This window comes from Danio rerio, chromosome 13 (assembly GCF_049306965.1).
Source record: "Danio rerio strain Tuebingen ecotype United States chromosome 13, GRCz12tu, whole genome shotgun sequence".
Taxonomy (NCBI): domain Eukaryota; kingdom Metazoa; phylum Chordata; class Actinopteri; order Cypriniformes; family Danionidae; genus Danio; species Danio rerio.
Window position 1 is genome coordinate 37,752,855 of NC_133188.1, and position 13,114 is coordinate 37,765,968.

At 32.9% G+C, this 13,114-nt stretch overlaps 1 protein-coding gene across 6 annotated transcripts in view; it reads left to right on the plus strand.

The window, feature by feature from the left end:
* Positions 1-13,114, plus strand: part of macrod2 (mono-ADP ribosylhydrolase 2) — an 862,720-nt gene that overhangs the window by 601,231 nt on the left and 248,375 nt on the right.

A 13,114-nucleotide genomic window follows, 5' to 3' on the forward strand; every position in this document is an offset into this window, starting at 1 on the left:
ATAGCAGTGGCGCAGTAGGTAGTGTTGTCACCTCACAGCAAGAAGGTCGCTGATTCGAGTCCCAGTTGAGCCAGTTAGCATTTCTGTGTGGAGTTTGCATGTTCTCCCCATGTTTGCGTGGGTTTCCTCTAGATGCTCAATTCTCCCCCACAGTCCAAAGACATGCACTATAATTGGGTAAACAAAAATGGCCTTAGTGTATGAGTGCGTGTGTGAATGCGAGAGTGAGTGGGTGTTTCCCAATACTATATATATATATAGCAGTGGCGCAGTAGGTATTGTTGTCACCTCACAGCAAGAAGGTCGCTGATTCGAGCCTCGGCTGGGTCAGTTGGCATTTCTGTGTGGAGTTTGCATGTTCTCCCTGCGTTCACGTCGGTTTCCTCCAAGTGCTCCGGTTTCCCCCACAGTCCAAACACATACGGTACAGATAAATTGGGTTGGCTAAATTGTCCGTAGTGTATGAGTGTGTATGGATGTTTCCCAGAGATGGGTTGCAGCTTGAAGGGCATCCGCTGCGTAATACATGTGCTTAATAAGTTGACAGTTCATTCTGCTGTGGCAACCCCAGATTAATGAAGAGACTAAGTCGAAAATAAAATAAATGTGTGTGTGTGTGTGTGTGTGTGTGTGTGTGTGTGTGTATGTATATATATATATATATATATATATATATATATATATATATATATATATATACAAATTTTAGCCAAATCTTTTGTTTCTTTCACATTCTGAAGCACTGTAGGAAACTGATGTGATTGATGTATGTGTGTGACATGGTTTAGTAAAAAGTAAATGTTAGGTGGTAAATTTAGCATGTGGGACAAAATGCTACCACCAGTAACTATGACTTTTCAAGGTCACGCAGTGACAGGTCTGGCCTGGCCATTTATATATGTGTGTCTCAATCCATTTTGGATGTGGGTCACAAGTTTGTCCCCCTTTACACCATATTCTAACCACACACCCTGTGATAAGATTTCAGCGATGAGCATTTTTTCTGTCCGCACCTTTGAAATACAAACTACTTCTAAAATAAAACCTCCTGTCACGCACCATCTATCCCCATCACATCTTCTTATGATAAAAAGTCTGATTAGCATGTAAAAGATTAAACTTTTATTATGTGTTTGTGGCATCACATATGTTTAGGGCAAGTGGTGTAAAGTAACAATCTGCAAATAATCAAACTACTGTAATTGAGTAGTTTTTTTTTTTTTTCCCTCAGGAATTGTACTTTACTAAGTGGTTTAGAAATTACTTGAGTGCATTTTTAGCTCTTTATATTTACTTTTACTGCATTATTTTTCTAAAATCTGCAGTCACCATTTTAGATTTTACTTTTTCTCTTATCTTTGTCTTTTCTTGAGTTTTGAGACAGTTTTGAAAAGTGTCCAAGAAGATGCAAAATTATTACACACAACAACCGATGTTTGACAAGGATGTTTAATGGTTTTAAAGAGTAGCTAAATGCAGCACAGAATGTGATGTTTTCAAAAACATGCGTAAATTGCATGTATTCTATCAGTGCTGCGCAAGCTCGGTTTGCGGCGCAATCTGCTGATGTTCTGAGATTGTTAGTCAGGGTTCAAAGCTCAAAACCTAAGCATTAACACATCATCACAGCAAGATTTGTTGCTTTGGTTAGGTTACACAGATTTTGCATGTTAAAACAATCTGCTTTTTGTCGAATTATTATAGATACATGTTTTCACATAGTTTCATTTTTTTATTGTTTAGTCCAAGGATAGCAAATCATTTATTTTACACTTCAAAACACCCTTAAAAGAACATTTATTTTTCATTATTAATTTACAATGTACAGTTGAAGTCAAAGTTACTAGTCTTCCTGTGAAATTGGAATTTGTTTAACAAATTCCCCAACTGTTGCTTAATGAAGTTTTTCCCAACACATTTTAAAAACATATTAGTTTTAATAATAAATATATTGTAGAATAATTTCACTTCATAAAACTCACAAACCACCACTCTTGACCACATTTAGAGTTGCTGTTTTTTACTCATATTTGATTAGTGGAAAAGACTAACTTTTACTTATTTTGTGGCAAGTAATGGTACTTTTGCTTGAGTTTGATTCTGGAATTATCAGTTTTAACTAACTAGAACTAAATCAGCATTCTGTGGAAATAAATGTCCCTAATGAACTAGATTGTACTTTACTTGTACCTGGTTTTGGTTATTATCCTTTTTCTCTATAAAACTGCTTTGACACTATTTGTATTTACTGTGAATCTCTCTGAAAATTTAAAAAATCACTTGTCTCTAAGCTCTGCTACTCATATTCTAAAGTATTGTGCATTTCTGTGAACATCCACCTACACAACATCTGTTTTTATGTCTGTCATCCACCAACTGACACACTCAGCTTTTACTTTTTTTTATTAGTGCTGTAGCCATGGGTTCAGTTAGACACGTCATAATGATTTGGTTGGACATCACCTCCTCAACTATCAGCCAAATCATGACAATTTCAAACTTCATCGGTTCTTCCAGGCCCTGTAGTTCTGGCCCTGCTTTTTTAGGTTTCTTCTTGGTGCAAAAGTTTTCCACATTAATTATTCAATAGCTTCCACCAGTGCCCACTCAAAGACACCTCATATAAATATGACTTGACGTCCAAAAAAACTGCCTCTGTAGGTTAGTAGATGCATTCTTACAGTATATTCAAAACTTCTTGAAAAGGTTTTTGAAAGCTAGTGACCGTCTTTTAAATGAGCATTTAATGATGTTGTCATTCAGTAGCTATTTGATATTTTTTTAAACGTTAATTAGTTGATTATGTTTTTCAGAAATACCAGATTTTAATTTAACGAAGCTCATAGTGTCCTTTCATGAAGCATTAATAAAGTCATGAATGAAATTATTTGATTAGATATACACAGTTGAATATATCATTTTCAGACAGTAACAGACAATGTGAGTCATTCAATACATTATCATTTCTTCTGTGTGCGGTTTATTGATGACTGTAAAACTAGACATCAAGCAATGCTTTATTAAAAGTAGCATAATGATTGCCATTTCACATGAATTTATATATACCCTACCCTATACATACAGATATATATATATGTATGTATGTATATATATATATATATATATATATATATATATATATATATATATATATATATATATATATATATATATATATATATATATATATATATATATATATATATATATGTATGTATGTATGACTTGATCATTTGCTATCAGAACTGGCTTTATATGAAAGGGGAAAGCCTCTAAATTACACTTATTGTACCCAAATAAAATATTACCGTGCCTTGATTTTTAATTAGAACATACAAGTTTTACTTTGCTGAGACAAAAGTCTTGTCACTTAACAGAAATAATGTACAATATAGAATATAAAGTCCTGGTGCAATGTAAAAATAATGAATATAGTGTATGACTCTCATGAGCTTGGAGGACTGCATCTATACATCTCTGCAATGACTCAAATCACTTAATAAAGTCCTCTGGAATGCCAAAGAAGGCGTTCTTGCTGGACTCCCAGAGTTCATCAAGATACTTTGGATTCATCTTCAAGGCTTTTCCTTCATCGTACCCCTGATATGTTCAATAATGTTTATGTCTGGTGACTGAGCTAGCCAACCCTGGAGCACCTTGACCTTCTTAGCTTTCAGGAACTTTGATATGGAAACTGAAGTATGAAAAGGAGTGCTATCCTGCTGAAGAATTTGCCCTCTTCTGTGGTTTGTAATGTAATGGGCAGCACAAATGTCTTGATACCTCAGGCAGTTAAAGTTGCCATCCCCTCTGCAGATCTCTCGCACGCCCCCATTCTGAATGTAACCCCAAACCATGATGTTTCCTTCACCAAACTTAACTGATTTCTGTGAGAATCTTGGGTCCATGCTGGTTCCAATAGGTCTTCCACAGTATTTGTTATGATTGACCTTCTGCCACTTTTCCAAATGATCAACTAGAAGTCAAGTTATTATTTATTTCTCTTACAATATTACAGTTACTTACTTTTATCCAAATTATTCAAGTACCCAACTAAAAAGAACACTGATCAATGTAATGATAACTTCAAAACCAAGACAACTTTTAGGGAAAGGTGTCAATTTATGTAACATTAAAAAAGAGAGAATAATTATAATAATAAATAATTGATGTTAAATTGTCAATGTAACTTATGAAACTAAGGAGAACAACAACAACTGAAATGGATGTACAAAATAGTATTTGAAAAAAAAATATTTATTAATAATACACTTTCGAGTTTGTGACTAACAAAGACATAGCACATCAATATTATAGTGTGCTGGATTTTGTACAGCTAAGTTTGTAAAACAAATCTAGTAGACTACGTTGTTTGATTGGAATCGCAGCAAAGACTGTAACAAAGTCTATTAAAGTGATGCAGTTGATCATTAAAATTATGTAAAAATATACACTGTCCATTACTTAATGGATTTGTTTAATAAGTGTCTGTGCACAATTACAGTTACACTTTTCGAAAGAAAGAAAGAAAGAAAGAAAGAAAGAAAGAAAGAAAGAAAGAAAGAAAGAAAAAGAATGAAAAGCACCATTTTAAATAGAACCTACTTTTTTAACAGTCATGAAGTAACTCTGAAGTCACATTTAGTGCCAACTCAGCCAGTGTGCAATTTCAGATGCACCATATGTCTTCCTTTGGCATTTGGTAGCCCACTTGGCATTGCATCCTGGGTAACCAGATAGCGTAGTTGTGCACTATAAATCAGATTGCATTACGGCTACACAACAGTGAACTATATATGGACTGAAATTGTTCACTAAGAACTTGGACGCAGCTACAAAATGCTGACATCCTATATAGTGTACAGTAGAATCTGTGTGTTTGTTCACATTAGAAGCAAAGGAAATCCCATGAGCCCTCATCAGCAGCCCATACTCTGGTGGGCATCCATCAGCTGACACCTGAAAATTTGGAGATATATTTCATTCTGACCATGAAACTGTATTGCATTATTTGTATGGGCCAAAAATACGTATTTCCCCCCTGATGACAAGTGAATAATTTAGCTTGTGTATCTATAAGTAGCATCATATTCAGGATGAGTCTGCCACACAGAAGCATCATCGATTTTCTTTGTATGTGTATTTTTTTTTATTTATAGTTTTGCTGGCTTAAAGGCAGCCTCAGTCATTTGTTTTTTCAGTTTTTTTTCTCCGCCCTCTCAGTTTAAAGTTTTTTTCTGCTGTGATTTTACTTCTAGTGTATAGTCATGTAAGGTTTCCTTTATGATTATTTGATTGCACATGCCGAGATTTTCACAGCACTTTTGGGTAGTTTTTGTGATTGCTGTCCATACAGTTTATATACTTGACTGTTTTTATATCTCTCTAGTGTCTTCTGAGTATCGACTACTGCTATAGTACTTGAGACCAATTTTGATCTTGAGGCCATTTTCTTTTTAAATCTTGTATTTGTATTGAGTGCATTTGGCCTTGTACTCATCCCCCAAACCTTAAACTAAAAGATTTTTATTTTTGTTTTAGACTTCCAGTAGTAAACGAAATCAAAACAAAAATTTATAACAAGCTATTGACAGAATTGGCAACAAATTTCAGATAGCAAAAGTAGTGCTTGACATCTTTTTTATGTTATAACCTATAATATAATTAAGCAACATAAAAAGAGCAATTCAAACTGTTGTAAAGTACATGAGCATGGTTGGAAACATAATATTAGTTTGGTATTCAAATGTTCAACAAACAAGTTTTTAATCAATGTTAGATTACTTACATTTTAGGAAACCCTTTAAACAGAAGTTTGTGTTAAATTTCACGGATGAAACCAGTTACAAACTAATTCTAATTTGAAGCAGCTGCTTTAACAATTAGGGTAATAATTCAATGACTTGTTTAACTCAAAAATGATTTGTTCAAACTACTTATTTAAAAGGAAATTTTAAAAGTTTTTTGTTGTAGCTGAACTGTTTTACTTTCAATCCACTTCAATTTGTAAAAAATGATTAAGTTAACAATCATCTTATGTCAGGACAACATAAAGGAATTGTGTGGAACATAAAATTTTTTACAGTGTAGGTGATTTGCAATCACCTACTGCTTAAACATACAATTTGTCTCACTTTGTCACATTGGTCTTAATTTTATAAAATATTAATCACATGAACATTCAATTATGTATGCAGTTGCAAGTGCAGAATAAATACAGTTTAAGAACTATAAGTTTACTTTGCTTTAAAAAAGTGTTTATATTCCCTTACTTTTTAAACTTTATTTTTAAGTTTATTTTGTTGAAAAAGTCAAGGGGTTTAGTCACTTTTTACTCTAAATTAAGTCAATTAACAGTTCTAAGTTACAATATGTTTACTCACTATATAAAATAAAGTTAAATATAGTGAGTATATTATATAAAAAACTTGTCTCTTTTCAGTTAAAATGTTTACTCACTTTAAGTAGATTACTTTTTGCAGTTATTATTATTATTATTATTATTATTATTATTATTGTATACCCATTGAATTGAATTTTATTAACATCTACCCCAACCCTAAACCTTTTAATAATAGTTATTATTAATGATTAACTATTAATTATTGTTTTACAGTGTCACAAAATTAAGCAATACTGATGTCAGTATCTGCAGCTGTATCCCTTCTAGGCTTTACCATAAATGTAGGTTTTCACGGGTGAATTTTGATAATGCTGGTCTGGCTTAGTTTTAACTTGGTCTTAGTTTAGGTCAGGGATGTCCAAACTCGGTCCTGGAAGGCTTGTGCCCTGCAGAGTTTAGCTCCAACTTGCTTCAACACACCTGCTTGAAAGTTTCTAGTATGTTTAGTAAGACCTTGATTAGCTGCTTTAGGTGTGTTTGATCAGGGTTGGAGCTAAACTCTCTAGGACACTGGCCCTACAGGACCAAGTTAGGACACCCCTGGTGGTCTTTACTTTACTACTAGTATCCACCACAGCATGAAAAGTTACAATTCCCCCCCCAAAAACTCTTACGTTTTGAAATGCATCAACTAGGGAGACTAAAAACATTTCCTTGTAGAGTGTAGATTTTGATGTGTTTATTGTGAAGATGTGTGTGGAACATGTTAAGCAATCTGAAGAGAGACACATGATCAAAAGAACCTCTCTATAAACTCTGACCTCTCGTCTATATCTCAATAGACAGACATAAGACCGCTCTCAGTGACCTCTCTGCTTTTCTCTTGATCGGTTTCTCTTTTTTTCCTCTCTTTTTATAATTAATGCATGTGAAGCAAAAATCAATTTACATTAAAAACAGAAATGCACTACAGACTCGAGATGAACATGAGTCTGATGGCCTCTGACTCGTTTTTCGCCCTTCAGATATTGTGATACGCATCCACGTTGTCTCTAAGGACCACACCAATAACAAGTCTGTGAACATTTATTCAATAAACGCTTGAAGTTCATGCCATTTTAAATAGGGGAGAGTAACACATTTCCTTAGTTACTTTTTTTTTCTTTAGCCTAAAGCTTGGAAATATTTCTATACATGATTTTTACACGTCAGCAACATTTACTTTTTTTTTTTTTGACATGATGTAGTTTGACATGATATAAACATATTACAACATATACACTACATATGACAGTGACTTTCAAGAATATGAAGATCAGAGACTCATTGCTAACACACATGCTATATAATTGTGATAGCTGTCAACTTTTTCTTTTAGAAAGCTTAACATTTAACAAAAAAGCACTATGAACTAACTTTTAAGGCATCAAATTGACTACTTCAAATATTAAAATACATGAATAAAAATTCATATTGTTTTCCATGTGTTTGTCAAGTATTTGGGTAGGGAAAGCACGAGGACTCAAATGCAGAACTAAAATGGGTATTTATTAATTGTAAAAATAAAACAAAAAAGCAACAAAAACCACCCAGAAAAAGAAAAAAACATTAACAAAAATAACAAATAAACAAAAAACTGCAACTGGACAAGACTGGAAACGATGCATGTACGACAACAAACTGGCACAGAACAACAGACATGAGACTATAAAGGATAAATAATTAATTAACAGACAAGTGAAAAGGTTAAACTGTTTAACTGTATTTTCAGTGCATAAGCATAAACAAACAGAACGACAACAGTAAATCACAAGCTTTAGGCATTTTCTGTTAAAATAATTTAGCTTTTATTTAACCGACTTTTTTTTAATGGTGTAATACAGTGTTTCCCAACCCTGTTCCTAAAAGCTCACCAACAGTACACATTTTCAACCTCTCCCTAATCCAGGGATGTCCAAACTCGGTCCCGGAGGACCAGTGTCCCGGAGAGTTCAGCCCCAACCCTAATCAAACACACCTGAGCTAGCTAATTAAGCTCTTATACTAGAAACTTCCTGAAAGGTGTGTTGAGGCAAGTTGGTGCAAAACTCTCTAGGATACCGGCCCTCCAGGACCAAGTTTGGACACCCCTGCTCTAATCAAACTCACCTGAGTCAAATTATCTGAACATTAGAAGAGACTCCAAAAATATGTAGTGTACTCCAGGAACAGGGTTGGGAAACACTGGTGTATTAGATGAAAACAACTAGATTATAAATAGAAATATATTATTATTATTGTTATCAGTTATTTTTGCTGTTGTCCTTTCTTTCTTTGTACTGTCATTATTACTATCATACATTACTAGCATTGTTTTCACTCCTTACCACTGACAGATTACTTTCTATCTGTTTATTTATATCTATGATACTTGCTTCATTTAGTGACTGTTATTGTCCTTATGCATGTACTCTGACCTGTCTACCAAGTTACCTTTACATACACACACACACACACACACACATGCACCTGCCAGTACCTGACTGTATTGTTGTTGTTTTTGTTTTTTGTTGATGTTTTATTTTATGTATTTGTATGATCTCAATTTGTACCTTTTGCATATTCTAAAAAAAAAACAAAAAGATGAAAATAATCTGTAAAAAGGAACATTGTTACTCAGATATTCATCAGACTTGCTTTACTGTCTGTAATTGTTTTATCAAAGCCTGCATTTGGCTACTGATCCCAATGCAAGCCCTACAAAAATAATAATAAAATAAAAATCTGCAGTTATCATTTGGAAACTGAGTTTTTCCACCCACACACTCAGCTCTGGTCATCTTCAGATCAATACAAATAAAGCCCTCATGGGGGAAAAAAACAGCAACAAAAAAATCTATTTTACAGGTTACCTGAAGAGCTAGGAACGCCGCTGTCAAGTGTTTATTTGTAAACAGTAATTTTGTCTGTTTCTCTCAATTTGTTTACTGTGAAAATCAGCCAAAAAACACTGGTGTTCATATGATTCTTAGAAGGGGATTATACTCGAGAGATAATAGGTTTATCAGTTTCTCAAGCGCATTCTTGACCCAAAGGTTAGGTCTGAAGGCATCCAGCCAGCAGCAGAAATCAGTCCGAGATTCATCCTGTCAGAAAGAGAGACAGAAGGAGCGGACAAACAGGGAATAGATGGAGCAAAGACTGACAGGACAGGGCTGCTGTTGACTCCCTCGCGTCCAACCCATCCCCGAATTATTTGGTGTTGAAAGGCCCAGACAGGACGTCAGGAGAGCGGTGTCAGATAGAGAGGCGAAACAGGCACTGAAAACATTGCTGAAACTGTGTGTTAATTACGTCTTCCATCACCCATCGTCTGGGCAGCGAGATAGACCTCCAGGGGCAGTGGGAACAGGGAACAGATAGGGCAGTTTTACAAAATAGGTGCTATTTGGGTACAGTCTTTACCATTTATTAATAACTGCACAAAAAATAAATATTATGATGTCATTATTGTTTTTTATTTGAAATGTAGTACAATTGTTTAGGCTTTTTTTGTACATAAATTGTATACAGTTAAAGTTAGAATGATTAGCCCTCCTGAATTATTACACTGTAAAAAATTGCCGTAATTTCAACGGTAAAAAACTGTTAAAATGCTACAGTACAAATCTGTAACCTGGTAAATGGTATGTTTCCTTAATATATACGGTGAATAACCGTAAATTGACTTTCCCAGAATTCCCTGTATGGCACATCACTTTTTATGCTTTTTTTTGACATTACTATAGATATTTTTAGTTGTTTCCCCATCAGTTATGTACATTAGAGATTTATGTTACATGTAATGTTGATAAACAATGTTTATTTTGTTACTTTATTTTTATGCGTGTTACCACACTGGTTTTTAGTAGCTGTGTGAATGACACTGAGCACCTTCTATATGCTGATACTCTTTTCTGCTTGTGTGAAAAGTTGATTGTAATGAGCGTTGGCTCATTATGTAACTTCCTTATCACCACCTGCATGCGGGTGTGCTAACGTGTTTAACTGTGTAACAAAAGATTTGTAGATGGTCATCGTTTCAAAATACAGACATATTACATCTATAAATTAAGAAAATACGGTAGTTTACCGTAAAAATTAGAAATTACTTTTACGGTTTGTACTGTGTTTTTAACGGTAAAGTACTGGCAACCACAGCTGCCGGTTTTTTACCGTAAATTTTACGAATTAATTTTTTTACAGTGTAGGCCCCCTGTATATTTGTTTCGTCAACTTCTGTTTAACAGAGAGAACACATTTTTAAACATGTTCAATTTTATAACTACTGTAATTTCTAACTGATCTCTTTAATCTATGCCATGGTGACAGTACATATTATTTGATTGAGATTTTTCTAGATACTTGTATTCAGCTTAAAGTGACATTCAAAATCTTAACTTAATTAGGCAATTTGGGGTAATTAGGCAAGTCATTGTATAATAGTAGTTTGTTCTGTAGACAATTAAAAAAAAAACTGCCCAAGGAGGTAATAATATTGGCTTTAGAATAGTTTTTTTTTTAATTAATTAAAAACTTATTCCAACCAACCAACCAAAAAAAATTAAAAAAATAAAATAAATAATAATAATAAAAAATAAGACTTGCTTAAAAAATTATTGGAAATACTGTGGAAAAATCCCTTGCTCTGTTAAACATAATTTTTTAATTTGGGAAATATTTGTAAAATAAAAAAAAAAAAATCACAGGATGGCTAATCATTTTAACTGTACTTGCAGGTGCCAGTACATGCAAACTAGGAAGGTGCTTGCTTTAATTCTATTTTAATGCATGCTTTTATTATATATCATTAATCACATTTAATAATTATATTTTGTGAATCAAAAGCTACGTATAGACAATTTCTTTGTAAATAATACACCTATTGACAGATTATTTTTCAGACTTTAAAAAGGGGGCATATTTAACATTCAAGTTTGACTTTCATCAGACTAGTTTTTTTCTCAAACCATGCATTTAGAGCCACTGATCCTATTGCATGTCTAGAAAAAAGAACTCAAATCTGTTGTAAACTATTGGAGTTTTTTTTTTTTAAACCCACACAAGACTCTGATTATTTTAAGATTAATTCAAAAGTTTGCGGTCAGTTTTATTTGATTTTTTTAAGAAAGTAATTCTCTTCATCAAGGCGGCATTTATTTATAAATGTAAATAAATTGTTAAATATTTATAAAAAAAACATTTAAATAACTGCTTGTTGTATGTAGTTTCAAATGAAATTAGTTGTCCAATCATTATTGCTTTCATAACTTTTACCATTAAAAATAATATTAATAATAATAGCAATAATAATTAATATTAGAGGGATTTCTAAACGATCAAGTGTCTCTGAAGACTGGAGTAATTAAGCTGAAAATTCATCTTTAAAATAAATGGAATTAATTATTGAACTAAATTAAACTGTTATATACTAAATTATATTATATTTATTTATATATGAATTATATACTAAATTGAACAGTTTATTTTTAGTGCAATAACATTTGACAATTTTGCAATTTTTACTTTAATTTTCATTAAATAAATGCAGCCTTGATATGCAGGATAAGCTTATTTTAAAACATTTAAACTTTTTAAACTTTTGACTGGTAGTGTACAAAAAGCCATCATGAGAAAAAAAACACAATTGTATAGGTTTTCTGTGTTAATCGCATGTGTAAATATATACATACACATATACATAAAGGGATCAGTGCATGAAACTAGCAGCTGTGTTATTTTTATTAAAATTATTATAGGGCATTTATTTGGAATTATTGTGCTCACTGCATTAGTCATCGCTGTATTAGGCACCAGTCACACAGAATGGGCTTTTTTTGCAGCCTTTTTCAAACTTGCTTTCTATTTCAGTGAGCTCTTTGCTTGCAAAGTTGTACAAAAGTCAACTCTGAGCTTAAAAGCACCTAATGTCAATTGTGTGTGTGTTTTTTTTATTTTTATTATTGAGTAAATGGAAAGGTGAGCAGCAAACCAAATTGTAGTGTGCTTGTGCTTGATTGACAAAAAGACAAAATGCAAAACATTATTTTCTAAATAAAAAAGTATTGCACTGCCCTGTGTGGTGCGCCTCATATTTTCAAACATGAACTAAGTGTCATAACAATCTTTGTAATTCTACATTAAAATAAACATTTGCTTCACTTATTTGCCAGGCTGTCGCTCTTGGCATTCTGTATGTAATGTAATGCATTGCTTGATTGGACAGGAATCACAGGACTGATTTTTGTAATCCCCATAGACAGGAAATAATAAAGTAGTGACTGTAGGTTAAAGGAAAGTAGTGGAGTAAAAGTACCGATACTACTCTAAAAGTGTACTCAAGGAAAAGTAAAAGTTCACATATTTAAATGAAAATTTCTTAGAAAAACTACTTAAATATAATAATTTGAGTATTTGTAATTTGCTACTTTACACCATTGATGACTTTACACTCATACTGCATTGTTTTTATCAGCCTTTAACATACATTTTTTGTATGTCCACATTGAATTTTATTTTTTGGTATGTCAGGCTTTCCTATGAATCCTATGATGCAACATGATTGTGTGGCATTGACATTAAAAAAGATCTAACTTGTTTTTTTGTAAGCTGATTTCACACTGAAAGCCAATTTTGTGTCTTTTTTAAATGTTTCTAATCAAAAAGAAACTAATTAACTTTCTCAAATGGAAAAGGCACCCGTTTGCAGACTCCTCCTCCTCCTCTCTTTCAGCGATATTAAATATTAATCTC